General features: G+C 34.4%; 1 protein-coding gene across 1 annotated transcript in view; it reads left to right on the forward strand.

Annotated features, from left to right (window-relative positions):
* Nucleotides 1-15,390, forward strand: part of bol (boule homolog, RNA binding protein) — a 57,116-nt gene that overhangs the window by 979 nt on the left and 40,747 nt on the right. The gene's annotated exons all lie outside the window — the stretch shown is intronic.

The raw sequence follows: 15,390 nt of genomic DNA on the forward strand, positions 1-15,390 counted from the left end.
AAAAATTATCGACGTAAAAATTAAAAACATATATTCATACTTAAGGATTTTTTGTATCTCACTTACAGGTGTGTGATCTTTTTCTTTTAATATTAAAAATAAAGGTGCGGCCGATAGAAAATAATTTTTATACATTTTTATTTTATATATAGATATTAATTTTACATATTACATATTTTGTTCTATCAAACTCAGTATGTGTATTGGCAAGAGAGAAAGCAGTGATTTTTTTTACGAAAAAATATATTCGTTTACCAGTTGTAATGAAACGACAAAATATTTTAAGTATGGCGATTATTGCTTGTATATATATATACATTAAATATATTAATTGCGTTTTTCTTGCAGTATTCGTAGTTGTAAATATTTAAAGTAATTTCGTTTAGTCAATTATGCACAGATTATAAATATTTTATTGTGTTACTAAGCCTCTCTTAAACATTTCCAATAAGACCGACTAAAAGGTCGCTTCACATGTTTGCCGGTCCGTTTTCGCCACTTAAAACTTAAAGCCTCCGGACTTTAGATATCCTGTTACTGCTAGATCATTGCGAAGACAATAAAATTGACAAGGAATAAAGAAAACCTAGTTAAAGTAAAAATATCTTATGTAAATTCCGTCAAAAATTCCCGGCATACTTTTTGACATCAACGAACCGTGAAATTACTATGATTGAAGTTATTCAGTTAATTACGTACCATTATGCTTTATTCTTTACTTTAGGACAGAATCCTTAAAGGTTTTGGATACATGTCAATAATCACTATTTATTATTACGAAAACTTTTAGTAATCGGTTTTAAAAATTTTTTTTTTAAATTTCAGAGTTGCAAAAAGAGTCTTAATTATTTTTAAAAATTTCGTTTACTCAATCATCCACAGATTATAAAGGTTTTGATTCTGCCAATAAGCCTCGCTTGTCTATGCTCCAGTAACCAGCTGTTCAGACTTACCATCTGCAAATTTGACTTTTGTCTGCGATCAATCATGATTCGATTTCTTTAAGAATTCTCGAATAAAACCTCTTAAGAATTATAAGGAATCAAATATTAAATGAACAAAATGGGTAATAAATGAGAAATTTTTTTGGACCGGACTTCTCTTTTTTGCCCAAATGGCATTTGCAGATTCCTCGAGCTTAAACTGATACGGCGGAGAGTGCGCTTAACCTGTTCCTTTCAATAAAGCAAAGCACGGGAACTTCCTAGAGAGCCTTGACTTTGGCAGCCACATACTACTGTATTACCAGAATGGAAGGTAGTGCTCTTAGATCGCTTCAGTGACCGCTCCATGGTGTCACTTAACTCAATGACCTCCACGAGAGGTCCTTGGGATCCTAGGTCGCTATGACCTGGCTCATATCACTACTAACACTTCGGAAAGAAGAAATAGAAACTGGAAGAAATAGAGGAAAAAACTCCAGCAACGCTTCTATCTAGTATGATCTGTCCTCGTTTCTGATGAAACCGGATGGTTATCGAATTGCGACGATGATGGTGTTCAGTGTACGTGGCTTGAATGAGAAATGCTCTGAAAAGTCATACTGTTCAGTACGCTGTAATATGTACAGTATATTGATGTCTAATAATTATTCTAATGAGGTATTTTGGTGATTTAATATTCTCAGATAGAGTAAGATAGGGCTATGATAGTATTTATGGCATGGATGCACAGACCGCGGCTCGCCGGCCGAATACTGGTGGCCCGCCGACAGCAAAAATAATAATCTCGTACATTCGAAAAATATTGAATTCTATTCCAGAATAAAACCAAAAAATTTAATTACTTATATTTCTGGCGGCCGGCCCGCCATCAGTTGATGATTTGCCCGAGTGGCCCCTAGTCTTAATAAGTCTGTGCAACCATGGTTTATGGTATTTACCGCGAGTATCTTATTTATTCAAGTAGAAATTTACACGCATGTTATATACGTATCTCGTAAGAATCCCGCAATTTGAGTTATTCACGAAATTTTATGGATTATTAAAAGAAATAAAATAATTATGTTTAATATTTAAATTATTTACAAATATTCTTTATTTTTATTTATAGGATGTCAATAAATAAACTTAGTTATTTTTAACATTTTTGCAAGCTTTATTTAAAAAAAACGTATTTATTCGCGTATCAATTGTCAAGTGATCCGATTGGCCGCCCACGTTATAATATTAACAATGCAAATGAGAGACACTCGTTACAATCAACAAAAAACTCCTGAATGATATAATATGATTGATTTAATAAAATACTTTTGATTTCAGAAAATTCGAAAACCGTTAATAAAAACTTAATTATTACAGATTCAAATTTATCTCTCTATTTTTTCTCTGAATAATGAATATACTGTGTCAAAAAACACTAAAGAAGTTCATTGAAAAGATTTTAAAATATATCTGATGTAATATTTAGTATATTTTTATAAATGTTATCTCTTATTAAAATATAACAATACATAAGGATTTTTTCGTGGCCTAACAGCGTAATGATCTTTGCCTATTTCCACTTTTTTAAAATGGCGGCTTTAACACGTCATTGAATTAGAAAATAAGAGATATTTTATTATATCTAATCACATTTTATTATCTGTAAAAATATTTTTTTTACTATTAATATTTTACTATGTGCATTAATTATGTATGATTGTTACTGCTCGCAAAGAAATTTCTAGAGGATGATCATCAAATCTGTCTGCCATGCGTGGCGATTATAGTATATACCCCTATTTATCTTTGCGGAGTTCTATGCCTTGATATGAAACAGATTGTTCGTATATAAATACAGAGGGTCTATTTCAGGATCTAAGATCAGACTAAGTAAAACTGCGGTTTCAATTGTACTGTATTGTGTATTTTGTTTGTTTTCCCTAGCTATTATGTTACGTGCCAGTGGGGTGAGGGGGGATTAAAATACTTAAAAGATTTTTTTACTTATGGCACCGAAATATCAATTGTAAAATCAGTAAACCACGGACGTAGCTATTACACTGAAATTGCGTGGGCACTATGCTGTATTTACACCACGAGATCCACTTCAACCCACGGTAAAATGCCGACTAGGGCTTCCTTGTTGGCACTGGTTGGACTAACATCTCCTGAGGATGCCTCATGGAGAGGTGAAACACGTGTAGAGTGGATTAACGGTGGTAGTTGTATTTCGTATTGTTTGCCGCACGCGCATTTATCAGCGGGCTGGCGGGCGGTGCATTTCATTGCACGACTACTGTTGCATAGCGGAAGTAGCTATATATTAGTCCCTTAGTAAGGATGGACTTCCACAAGGTAACGGCTGAATCTATTAGATACCTAGATGGTTCGACCCTAGGTGAGTTGGTTAGGTAAAGATGCAATAAAGCCATCAGAAGAACGAATCTTTATTGTAGCCCGTTATATATTTCATGTCACCACCAGCCAGCTGCAGTGAAAGATGTCATATCGATGGATGCACAATAGATACCGAATTACATTTTGATATCTTGCCATCAGCCCCGATTGGCTCGTTCGTGTAATACGTTTCTTTGTTTTCTTTGTCGTCACAATTATCATATTACTCATATTAATATTTATAGCTTTAAGAAATTAATATCCAAAGAGACTGACATGATCGAAACGAGGGCAGAACTCTGGTCTAGACCGAGTAGTTAGTCTCGACGAAATTACGACGTCCAATTCTCGCGTCAGAAGATAAATTCGGTTTGATAAACATATTATGTATCCTGTTACTGCCAGATCATTGCGAAGACAATAGAAATGAAAAGGAATAAGGAAAACCTAGTTGAAGTATTATGTAAATGGGCATCTAGATGGGTTCAAGGCATACTTTTTGACCTCAACGAACCGTGAAATTATTGTAATTGAAGTTATTCAGTTAATTGGATGCTTGTCCTTAGTTGTAAGACTCAGAATCCTAAAGGGTTTTAGATATGTTTCAAAAGTCACTATTAATTACCTCATTGTTTCATGTCATTTTGAATCAGTTTTATAACAAAAATTCAGATGGGGTCTATATCCAGCTGTGGATATCCTATTAGGATATTACGTATATTAAATATTTAAAATGAATACCGAAAATACATACAAATAAATAAAACATGAATGTCTGTTTATAATATTAAAATAACTGCTTTTTACACCTAGAGTTTTTTTTTTCATTTTTTGAAATTTTTTTTGTGTGTCAGTCTCTCTGTTTGGTTTGCTAATCTCTGAAATGGTTGGACTTATTTTGATGCCATTTATACTGGTACGTAGCTGATGTAATAAGGAGTAACTTAGGCTACTTTTATATCAAACTTCTTAAATGAAAAACAAGTGAATATTTTTTTTTGTTAAATTCCATGCGGCAGAAATTACAGGAGCAAATAGTAAATAATAAACACAGCGAAAGGCATATATTTACTTTATTACGAAAAGGAAATTTGATATTTGATATTAAAATATATCGGGTCATACTATGTCCCTCTGTTCCACGGGCTAAATACGTTATAACCCGGAACAAAGAAATGCTTGCATTAAAATAGAGTTGCTATTGTTTGCTGCTTAGCTTTACGTATTGCTAGCCACTAAGAACCTAATATTTTTAGGTTATGTCATTTTGGGAGTTCGATTTCAAATTACGAACATCGATTTGAATTTGGAAGCCGTCAGTGTCGTCATTGCATTCGTATCGATATTTTGAATTGTAAATAATAGTAGTCCTTGATGTGAATACATACATTGAAGTCACCCAGATATATATAATATATAGGAGATGAGATCCCATGAGAAATGAGATCCTCAGAAGAACCAATCTCCGACGTAGCTCGAAGGATTGTTCGTCTGAAGTAGAGTGTCGACCACAAGCCGGTTGACGCGGCGTGGGTGCTTCCTCAGGGACTAGGGAAGGCAGCGGATGCGAGCAGCTCAGAACCGATCGTGGCGATCTTCGGAGAAGACCTATGCCTTGCAGTGGGCGTCCATCGGCTGAGAAGAAGAAAGAGAAGAATAGGAAATACCCAAGTTATGACATTTTTAAACTTATACTACGTTGGTTGTAAACGCGTCAGCCTACTGAATTATTGAATTTAAATTTCTACCTCTCTTCTCTTTAAGAAAAGGACCAAGCCACTTTCGCACATACAGTAGTAGTCGTGCAACAAAGTGCACCGCCCGCCAGTCCGCTGATAAATGTGCATGCGGCAAACAATGCGAATCAGTTTAGACAATGCGAGTTCGATTAGTGCCATGTGCGGAAGTGGCTTAATATTGGTCCTTTTCTCACTTAGGATGGACTTCCGCAAGGTAACGCCTGATTCCATTAAAGAATCTCTTCTCTTTGTTGATTAGTAGGAAATGCCTCAAATGCCTTAAGTTCGGTATTACACAATGTATAAAGTGAGAAATAAATAAATAAATCAAGTATAAAAATTAATTTTAAGATTACGATTGAAACTAAAATTTTATTTTAAATTTTCAGTTTTTATTATATTTTAATTTTAATTCGTTCACGTAATTGTAACATACGATTGTTTCTACCGTAGAATGTTCACTGTTGGATATCTTTTGCCATACATTTATAATATGTCTCTGGAGCCCTGTTTATCCAATGTATAAGGACAACCTCAACTATATCTTTTCTACTTGTGAAACCTTTAACTTAAGTAGCACTAAGTAAGGGACTAATATATAGCTACTTCCGCTTTGCAGCAGTAGCCGTGCAATGAACTGCAACATTCATCAGCCAGTCTCGGTGAGACACGGCATTTGGCACTGGTCGGTGTAACATCTAGTATGCCCCGTGGAGGGGTAAAACACATGTAGAGTGAATTAACGGTCGCAGTTGTGTTTCGCATTGTTTACCGTATACGCATTTATCAGCGGGCTGGCGGTGCACTTTATTGCACGACTACTGCTGCATAGCGGAAGTAGCTATATATTAGTCCCTTTCTTAGGATGGACTACCGCAAGGTAACGTATGAATCTATTAGATATTTAAGTAGCATTCTCGCGCATACTAAGATTACTTCTCAGTATACAGGCATAGGCCTCCCTTAAGGATATTTATGAGGGATATACTATAATATCCACGCTTGGCAGGTTAGGTGATGATCGCAGTGTGGTATTATGGTACGCAGAAGATGCTGTTGTCCATCCTCTGGAAACTTGTTAGTGAGCAGTGGCAATCCTATATGATTAAAGCACAAAGTTTGAATTATGCAAGATTATGTCCCGGGAATTGAACCTATGATCGCAAGTCTCAGACCTCTACCGCTGGTCTACCACAGAGTACAGTAGAGATTTGTCGGTGTGAAGTCTTCTGTAAAAAGTTTTGTTTTGCTAGAGAAAGAATCTGCAACTTATATTAAGAAGTAAAATTCATTTTCCACTAAGCTTTCTCAAGGTTATAGGCTTTCATGTATTAAGTCAAGGAACCAAAGATCGACTATAATTTTGCCGACGAAGTCAGTTTGATTGGCAGTGAAGTCTAGACAGACGATAAAACTAGACTTTATTTGTTCCTAACATTCAAGAAACCATAAAAACATAGAAACTATTCTGTTTATCGAATAAAGTGAAAATAAACTTTATTATGCTATGCCTTATACGAGTTTTTACGGCCACGTTTTGTAGCTTTTTTATTTTAAATCTTTTTCTCTCTCTCTTCTTCCTTTATTAAATATCTCTTACTTTCCTTCCATTTCTACATTTTTCTACATTCTCCTACAATTTACTTACATTCCATTCACACCTCACCTCTTATCTTTCGCCACACCCTTTCGGTGTATCAGTTTCAAATTTGATTTTATTTTCAGGACACTTACACTTCTTTTATATTATTTCATTGTTTTCTTTATTCTCATTAACAATTTGCTATTTTGTTTTTGTTTTTACTTGATCTACGATACATTTTTACTGATCACCTCTTTTATATTTTTTTGGAAATACCTTAAAAATATGTGGTATCACTCTCTTTCATTAGGGTGGCGATGGTGCCACTCTCCACTCTTCTTCCTAACTCTTTCTCACAGTCTGCTCTTGTTCGTGTAAATACGGTAACACTTTTTATATCAGGAATTGAATAAAAAATTTAAAATTACTTAATGTTTTATAACGAAAGGTTAAAGGTATAAAAATTTAGATACGTCGGACTATGTAAGGTTGTACATAAAGGCGTTATCCACAACTTGAGATCATTTTTTATCTCGCTAGAAGCACTCTTAAGCATTATAATGGAGTGACGATAAAATGCCGCAGTTGTTGTGCATTGACCTTTCGCTGGCGCAATCTCGGTGGTATTTTAGAGCTCCAGTATCTCATTTAGATGTCTTATTCTTCAATTCAAGTGCTGTTTTTCAAGTGAAAAATGGTTTCAAATATTTTTTTTATATCTAATATATAAAATTCTCGTGTCACGGTGTTCGAAATTGAACTCTTTTGAAACGGCTCGACCGATTGTTACCAAATTTTATATGCGTATTCAGTAGGTATGAAAATCGGCTACTATCTATTTTCCATACTCCTAAGTGATAAGGGTGGTCCATCCCTAATTTTTTTTTTAAAAAATTTTTTGGTTTTTTTTTATTATGATACAGCATACCAAAATACATACAACCCTAAATTTTCACCCCTCTACGATTAACCCTTATTTTTTATTTGTTAATTAAAAACTTTAATTTTTTTTGCAAAACAACGTTTGCGGGATCAGCTAGTATTTATATATTTCTTCATTGACATACGGATAGGTGACGTGGTCGCTCACTACCACAGTCAAAGTCGAGTTAACTGAATTGTGATCGCCAATAAAGAATCTTTCGGCCCAAGCGACTATCCATTGCGTAAGTATTGCCCACTCTCACTTCAGAGGAGCTATTAATGATAAAGCTAAAATTAATTTATTCAAAATTGGAACTTTCAACAGAACTCTGTAATCGTACTCTGCTTCACAAGGTTTTAGTTGTGGAGAAGAAGTACATAGAAACTCCACTTCAATCCTCAAACTCAAAATAAACTTCAATTATTCATATTACGTCGGTGACTTTGATTTTTTTGTGGATACCCTCATTTCTTATTCTTTTCAGCCGATGGACGCCTACTGAAAAGTATAAGCCTCCCTGAAATATCTCCAAAGATCCCCCGCGACCTTATTTTACAAGCATAACCCTATCTATTACTTTTTGGTTAACCTTGAAAATTCTTTTCTCCTGTCAAATATCTGCCATTAAACAAAATAAATAAATACATTAAAAAAACTTTTAAGTTAAACGGTTTTTTGATACCCAAATTTTGGTGGTTTTGTGGTGTCAAATTTTATTGGAACGGCGTCCATCTTGAATTTTAAATTTTGACATAATCATCGTGTTTTACTAGTGTAGCCCTTTCATTTGATACCCATATTGAGGGGGTTAAGGAAAAATATGTAATCCGCCATTTTGTATCGGCGGCCATCTTAGATTTATAATGTTATTGATTTTATTATATTGTATTGTCATCTAAATTAAATATGTGTACCAAATTTCAGATCAATCTGACAACGGGAAGGTGCTTAAATTTCAATTTCTAATTTTGACCAAACAAATAAATTCCGTACGGGTCGAACTAAATAAAACCGTTTAAAAATGACGGTCTTTGCACACAATATAACACAATATGATCGCTAACTCGTCTGCTAAATGTGAAGATTATGGTATATCACCCATAGATATCTTTGAGGATATCTTAGAAGTTGGAGTCTATAGGCTGTGACGACGAATTCCTTAATATAAATTAATGTATCCTTAGTGATCATTTAGTTTAATGAACACTAGCAACGTGACAGTGTACTGAGGAATGTTTAATATCAAAGCCTCAATTGACGGCGACATTAATTCAAGCCTGCAAATTACTTGATTTGTATTTTATTAGAACGGTCTAATGAAATATAATAACTCTTAATGTATTTAATGGAATCAGGCGTTACCTTGCGGAAGTCCATCCTAAGCAAGAAAAGGACCAATATTTAGCCACTTCCGCACATGCAGTGGTAGTCGTGCAACAAATCAGTCTCAATCAGAGACTCTGTGTTTGGCACTAATCTGTGTAACATAACTCCTGAAGATGCCCCGTGGAGGGGTGAAACACGTGTTGAGTGATTTGGCGGTGGCGGTTGTGTGATTCGCATTGTTGGCCTCATACGCATTTATCAGCGGGCTGGCGGGCGGTGCACTTTGTTGCACAACTACCACTGCATGTGCGGAAGTGGCTAAATATTGGTCCTTTTCTTACCTCTTAATGTAAAGGGGGTGAAAAGTGGGCGGGGCACGGCGCTCGTGCAACCGATGGTCTTTGGTGCCGAAAGGTTCTAGTTGCGACCACGGGTCGGCAGACGCAGTTTGGGTAGGTCCCCCACTAGCTAGGATCAGCTGGCAGCGCGGCATCGGTCTTTGTTGCGATATTCAGGTCCATCAGCTGAAAAGAAGAAGTTTTATTGTACAGTGTGTAAAAGGTTAAATGTATGAACAATAAATGTAATGGTGCAAAATAAAATAGTAAGGAAACCTAGAATGTAATAGTTGAGGATCGATCTATGGCTAATGGAATGAAAGAGAAAGACTGGGAAAATTGTAGAACGAAAGTAACAGTACGATAGATAATATGATACATGAAAGAGGAGAATGATAATAATAAAGAATATATGAATAAATTATTAGAAATAAAAAGTCCCTGTCCCACACGAGATAGGGGAACGAGAGGTCCCCAATAGCGGGGACCATAAAAAAAAAGGTTAAAAGAGATAAATGTACATTTCCAATCATTCTGTTTAAAATGATCACAAAAAAAAATGATAATTTTTTTTATTTTAATGCACCAGTAAAATCTGGTTGTACAAACTCTACAGGGATGAATTTTATTACTATGTTATCATGATGGTATTTATTATTTATAGTCCATGACATCTGTTTAGCTCGTTCTGTGGCTTGGCTACTGATTCTTCGAAATAACAATCCGCTGGTTGGTTAATTTCTAAGATAATATAAAATTAAATTAATTTAATCAACATTGGAATTTTACTAATAGAACTCTAAATGATCGACAACTTATTATTTTTTACTTATTTATTTAATATTCTTTATTGTACACGATAAGATACATTTAATAAGTTTTACAATTATATACAGAAAAGTACAATGGGCGGTCTTATCACACAAGGCAATCTCTTACAGACAACCATAGTATGGAAAAGATAAAAGTACTTATAAAGGGTAGTTCACGTGTACAAAAAAAATACATATTCACAAATAAATGAACATAAATATACATAAACATACATAAACATACATTCATACGTATATAACATATTATTATCTATATATTTTTTTAATTTAATCCACTCTCTTTCGCAAGATGTTATAAGAGAAGCAAGAAGAAACTTCAACTTACCTCCACATTGTTTATTTTACGAATACATTGCTATAATTATTTATTTCTAGCCGTGTCCGCGACTTTCGTGTGGAATTTAAACAAAAAAAAATACTTTTTTCATAAAATATTTTTTCTAAAATAGGAGTACCCTAAATAACTTCTTACATCCTGCCAGTATAAGTATTGTCAAAATCAGTTCAACCATTTCAGAGATTAGCTGGAACAAACAGACAAACATTTTAAACACTGTAATTTTTAGTATATGGCGAGAACTAATCTTTTGAAGATATGATCATCGACGAAAAGTTGCCAGTTTATTTGTATCAGAGTTCCCCAAGCTTTTTTGTGTCGTAGACCCTGTGGGAGTCGTATATACACTGATGTGATGTCTGAATGAATAATAGTTGTAAGATTTTGTGGGCGAGCGTAGCCGACGGGCGAACTTAGTGTGCCGAATTAGTGCAGCGAGCACATGCACGCACCGGTGACGCGGGCGCAGACCTTTTGTTACTTTTGTTTCTTTTGTTTCTTTTATTTCTTTTGCGCCTTTGTTCTATTGCCCGCTTTCACTCGGTCGCAGAGCACATTGCGCCCCAGAGTCCTACGACGAATGCACGTCCTTTCTGCTCGCACTCAAGCGCTAATAAAAATTTGTTCGTGTGTTAAATAAATTGATGATGAAGTGTTACAAACATCTTTTAATAAGCCGCTAACTCTTTAACCCCTTGCCATGTTTTTCCGTGTTGGGTAGACCCTCTACTTACCTGATATTGATTTCCTGTAAATTTCTAACTGTAGTGTAGTTTTAAAAACTTAAAGTTAAAACATATGTTAATTTATACATTTATTAATTGAATTTAAATTAAAACTACTAATCCTACAACTTACTTAATTTTATAAACATATATAATATTTTTTTTACTTCATAGGTACTTTTATAAATAATGTAAATGTGTTGATATTATAAGATAGTATGATGTAAGTAAATAGGTATTACCAGTGTATGTGTTGAGATCCACTATCGTGGACCCCCATTATAATTTCATGGACTCCAAAAATTTTTTTCGCTGACGTAGACCCCTTGTAGATTGTCATAGACCTCTAGGGGTCGATATAGAGCACGTTGGGAATCACTGATCTGCATATATACAGGTGTTCTACAGACTGCATGAAGAATGTACAGCGGAATTACACCAAATAATTCCTCTATCTCCTTTCTTCCATCGGACAACAAGACGCACGGATTCACGACATCAGTACACGGTTGAAATACCTTCCACCTGCATTAAGCGTTTTGCTAATAGTTTTATACCGTGAACAGACACGGAATAGGACACCCATCGGCGACATTGTTTCCAGACAATTATAACTTAGGATCCTTCAAGACTAGAATGAATAGGTTTCTTCTGGGCAAGCGTGTAGCATTGTAGACCTTGATCAGGCGAGACAGAGATCAAATGCTTCGCTCTTAAATGATAAAAAACATATTTGTTGAAATGGGTCTAAAATATATGCGATAATTAACTAATTTTAATCAAGAGAAAATTTTAAAACGTCTTACATCATGGCGGCGTAGTCGTGAGAGAGAGAGCTATACTTCCACATTCACCCGTCTCTTTCATACAGGCATCGTTCAGAAATCATTTTAAACTACGTTTACAAATTATAACAAAAAAATGTATTAAATGTAGTAAACATTTAGTACATTTTTTTTGTACTACATATATATTCATATACAATACAAACAGACACTCCAATGTTATTTATTTTTATTGATATAAACAGTTTTACAAACAGAAGTGATGGTAAGTTTATTTTGACAATATATCATGATCTATTTTTAAAATGGAAAACTATAACTTCGATAGGTCTTTGATACAAAAAAAAATGTAATTTTTATTTGTCGCACAAACAAAGGGCGCCACTTCGCCCCGTCAGCGCGTTTCTATAAAATTTTAACGACCGCCAATTTGCGAGCCGGGAACGTGCCGTCTGCCCGTCGCTCGACCAATTATTTCGGAATACAGAAATTTCATTAAGCCCGCATACAAATGCCACCGTTGGTCTTTCTACATAAAATACACGTAAAGGAATTGCAGGTAGACACAATATATTTAATATTCGTCTATTTGTAGCAGAAATACTTTTAGAAATATTCTTTAAAAGAGATGCTAACAGTTTTACCGTCATTAATAGCTTTTGTCATTATGTACTACAAGTTGCATTTATGAGTGTAAGAGAGCGTTCGTGCCTTCTATATAATGGTAGAGTTAAATACTATACTTTATCTATCGTATATACAGAACCCGGCGATTAATATTGCACATCGACCTTTGGAAAGAGACAATCGGCTAATTTCCACTTCGTAGAGCGTTATAAAGTACAGTAATATCCCGCTTTACGCGACCCCGTTATACGCGGTTTCACTATAACGCGAATTGCAAATTTCGCGCTCAAATGCCTCGAATCACGCGAAAGAGTGCGTATAAATATAATGAGTCATCAACTTCTCTATGGTGTCATGATTGTCAAACAAAAACGGTGTTGGGTGTTATGAACGTATTTTACAAGAACGTAAACAAAACGTTACCCAAAAGACAATAGATGTATTTTTCCGTAAAAAATAAGAGTATGTATTGCATAAAGTGTTCCTAGAATTAAAGTGATTGATTAAAATGATTTGTATTTTTTTGTAATAATTTTTGACCATGTTTAATCATAAACCTCGTTATACGCGAATTTCAGTTAACGCGATTTTTTTTGGAGCGTATCCCTCGCGTAAAACGGGGTATTACTGTATGTCTAATTAGTTACCACAGGACTAGGTTTATGCACGGATACCCGCCTTTATTGGTCCATTTTTTTTCTAAGAGTCAATTAAAATTCAAAAGTGAATATCACTTAATAAAAACGATTTCAAAATTAATGATAGCTAGCTAACTTACTTAACTTATTCCTAGCTATTAACATGTAGGTGCTACATGACGCCATCGTTAGCGGCGCAACGAAAAGGGGAATCCCTCAGAAATATTATTGTTTGTTGACATCGTGCGAAAGAGAGCGCACTACGATATTTCTCGATTTGTGATTGGCCGACGATTTTTATTGGTCGAACATTGTTTTAATTGTTTTAAATCGGTATAAATATGGCCTAAGCTTGATTAGTATGTAATACAGATAATTCAAGTATATATAATGCTCTGGAATTCTCTGGCATATAACACACAAGCTAGGTTTAGATTAGGTACATATTTCAAAAATATCTAAATTAATTTATAATAACAGCGATAGAAAGGATGTTAATAAAGGGTGGTTTTTGGTACAGGCCTTTCGTCCCGTAGTAGATAATCTGATATAAGAAAAACACTTGCCGGATGGTTTAAATCAGAGTTCCCCAAACTTTTTTGAGTCGTAGACCCCTTGCCATGTTTTACCGTGTTGGGTAGACTCCCTACTTACCTGATATTGATTTCCTGTAAATTTCTAACTGTAGTGAAGTTTAGTGTTAAAAACTTAAAGTAAAAACTATTAATTGAATTTAAATTAAAACTACTCAAAATAAAAATTTGTATCTGCTATGTACAATATACGTAACATATTAATAATTTTTTACTTCATAGGTACTTTTATAAATAATTTAAATGTTTTGATATTATAAGATAGTATGATATAAGTAAATAGGTACTATCAGTGTATGTGTTGAGATCCACTATCGTGGACCCCCATTTACATTTCATGGACCCCCACATTGTGCCACTTTTTGCCACTTGCAGGTTGTCATAGACCCCTAGGGGTCGATATAGACCACTTTCACCACACACAACTGCCACCGTCAAATCACTCAACACGTGTTTCACTCCTCCACGGGGCATCTTCGGGAGTTATGTTACACCGATTAGTGCCGAACACAGAGTGATATTTATAAAGAGCAACTGTTGGTTTTCTTGCCGGTTCGAGTAAGCGAGTTCCTGTAGGGATATGAATCGAAAGTTCTTGTATTTTTTAGGTAAAGAATATTTTTAAATTGAATCTAATTACGTGTTAGAGATAAAAACCCTGTATATTTTAAAAATGATTATACACGTGCATCTGGTAAAGTTTAATCAAATCTTTAGATTTAATCTGTGCTCGTCGCGTACAGTGTGACGTTATCAGCGCGGTGCACGTTATCACACAGTTCCTCCGGTGCTCTTCTGATTAAAGTCACGACCTATTTTAAAGTTGTCTCGTTCGCGGCTGGAAACTTTCGCAGTTATAATCAAACAGGCTCCTGAAATTTGTAGATAGCGAGGCACATAAAATGTTGCATGTGAGCACATTTTCAATTACATTATTTTTTATATAAAAATTAAATAATTTTTTTACATAGAAATCTTTTGAAAATAAAGGTAAATCTTTTAATATAACTCTTATCGATCGACAAATTATTTTTTTAATTCAATTTTATTTTTGACTCTGCATCTCAAGGTGTTACAGTTGTGAAGAAAAAGCAGGTAGAAACTCCCCAACAACACATGTTTTAATAAAGTTTAATACAGATTTATATATGTATAAATTTTTACATTTTATCAGATATAGCCTAAATGAAATCAAAACAATCAGGCGACATCACTGCCAAGAATTCTTGTCATTTAAATATTCGTTTATTGAATGATAAGCCTTTTCCGTCAATTTACTTTTGATATGCGTTTTGAATTTTTTAAATGGTAGTCCAATAATGTTTTGCAGTATTATATTAAAAAGAGACTTTTTGCAGTCGAAACTTTTGGTACAACGAGTTTTTCATGGTTCCTTGTAAATACATTGTGGACATCTATTTTTTTGAATTTATTATGATTATTCTAAACGTACAAGATATTATTATTAATTTATTATTTAAACTTTTATTCTGGCCTTAAATACTGGTATAATTAAAAGTGAACACTACTTTTGAATTTGGAACCTGTCATCTTTATGTGTATATTTTCGCGCCAATATGTTGTAAAATATTTATTGATATTAAAATGTAGTGGGGTGATAA

Source organism: Battus philenor, unplaced genomic scaffold (genome assembly GCF_028537555.1).
Source record: "Battus philenor isolate CCGP_79_NKW_IND1 unplaced genomic scaffold, ilBatPhil1.0.hap1 SCAF_26, whole genome shotgun sequence".
Lineage (NCBI taxonomy): Eukaryota > Metazoa > Arthropoda > Insecta > Lepidoptera > Papilionidae > Battus > Battus philenor.